Source organism: Ischnura elegans, chromosome 1, assembly GCF_921293095.1.
Source record: "Ischnura elegans chromosome 1, ioIscEleg1.1, whole genome shotgun sequence".
Taxonomy (NCBI): Eukaryota; Metazoa; Arthropoda; class Insecta; order Odonata; family Coenagrionidae; genus Ischnura; species Ischnura elegans.
In genome coordinates this window covers 108,021,210-108,022,861 of record NC_060246.1, presented here as the reverse complement: position 1 = coordinate 108,022,861, position 1,652 = coordinate 108,021,210, and the positions used below count along the sequence as shown (strand labels likewise).

Sequence of the window (1,652 nt, the reverse complement as noted above, 5' to 3'; positions counted from 1 at the left end):
TGTGCTGTTGCTTGTTATTTTACAGACATGGTTTAAATGTAAAATGGTGATAAAATAAATGAATGAAGTGGTGGCCAGTGTTATTTTCTTCTTTCCTTCGCCCATTCGTTTCTTGCCTCACGAATCTCCGGACTTTGTCGCATTTTCGCGATTCGGGAATTTTTTAAATGAAACAAGGAAGAGAAACATCTGTTCTCATCAGCTTTTCTGATTTTTGGAACCTTTTATGTTGGGCCGATCCCGGCGGTACTGCAATACCGGGCCAACCCGCGGCAGGGATGGAGTAAACTCCGGGGACCCCGCCCATGTTCAAAAATCAGATTAATATTCTGGTCCAGCAATGCTGGACGTATCAGATATTAAGCTGATAAGAACAGATTTAAGACGTTTATTGATTCCATATTTCAATTACAAAGTTTGAGTCAAATTAATTCTAAATATCAAGGCCCTCCTTTTACTTCAAGGGGGCAATTCTGATACATTAAGTACCCCCTCCTAATGAGGGGGCCTTTTTATAGAGTATATATATTTTTACATATTTATTTGTTATACATAGTCCCCTGGTCCAAAGTGGGCCAGGGGCTCATAGTTTTTATATTCCATCGTCTCCTCAAGCCTTACGGCAGTCCAATGTTTATAAATTCACATATATGGGGTGGGTTTGGGGAAAGGAAAAGACAAAGGATTTATTTAGGTGAAGAAGGTGAAAGGGAAGGGCTTCACTTCACTGCACCGCACCGCACTCATCCATCGCCGCCGATTCCGTCCTCATACTGTCGATGCCCGGTGATGTGCTCGACGTAGAGGTCACGTGACCACCTGATGACATCGGAGACCATCAGCTTCTTCATCAGGAAGGCGTAACGCCGCGGAACGCCCAGGCCCCTGAGAACACGGTCGTTCTCTGGGTCCCAAGAGCCAAGGCTTCCCACGACGAAACCCTCCACCGATGCGCTGTACCCCAGGACGGCGAGGTCTGCTGCCAGCCCGGCGTACTTCTCCTCCTTCAGTCGCCGGGCCTCCTGGAGCGCTGATCTCCGGTTGTCAAAAGGGATGGTCACGTCGATCATCCGGGCAGTCATGGTCTTCTTATCTGTAATAAGAATGTCAGGTCGTAAGTCTGAATTTACTTCAGGGACGGTCCTATTAATCCTCACCTCCTCATCTGACCGTCCCTTGCGTCCCATGATAGCGTTTGTCAGCCGGGTAAGCACGCTATCATGCCTTCGTCTCCATGTCAGGGAATGTCGGGTGCAATGGTTGAGGACGTGGGGGAGGGTCTCATCCCCGTAGCCGCAACGCCGGCATCTCCTGTCTCCTGAGGGATCGTATCGCCTGCAAGCGTTCAGCGGCAGGACATCGAGGCGAGCACGATGGATAAATCTCCAGTCACAAAACCTGGTGTATCTCCCTCCCACCAGGAAGTGACTGGAGGCAGCTGCGACCGAGGAAGCAGAGAAGACCTTACCCTGGTCCGGTTTCGCTACCAGGCGAGCCAGGTAAGCTTCCCGGACCCGGTTCTTCAGCGTCTTGGCGAGAACCCCGATTGCTCGGGGTGGCACCACGACGCGTGAAGCGGCCTCTCCACCTCCAAGGACGATCTGCGGCTCGTTCAAGATGTCCGACCACCGCCAGCTCAAGGCGATCCGGTC

At 51.0% G+C, this 1,652-nt stretch overlaps 1 non-coding gene across 1 annotated transcript; it reads right to left on the bottom strand.

Annotated features, from left to right (window-relative positions):
* Positions 1 to 224: 224 nt before the first annotated feature.
* LOC124173725 lies at positions 225 to 420 on the bottom strand. The gene has a single exon (XR_006868714.1). It is a non-coding gene; the product is annotated as a U2 spliceosomal RNA (small nuclear RNA).
* Positions 421 to 1,652: the final 1,232 nt, after the last annotated feature.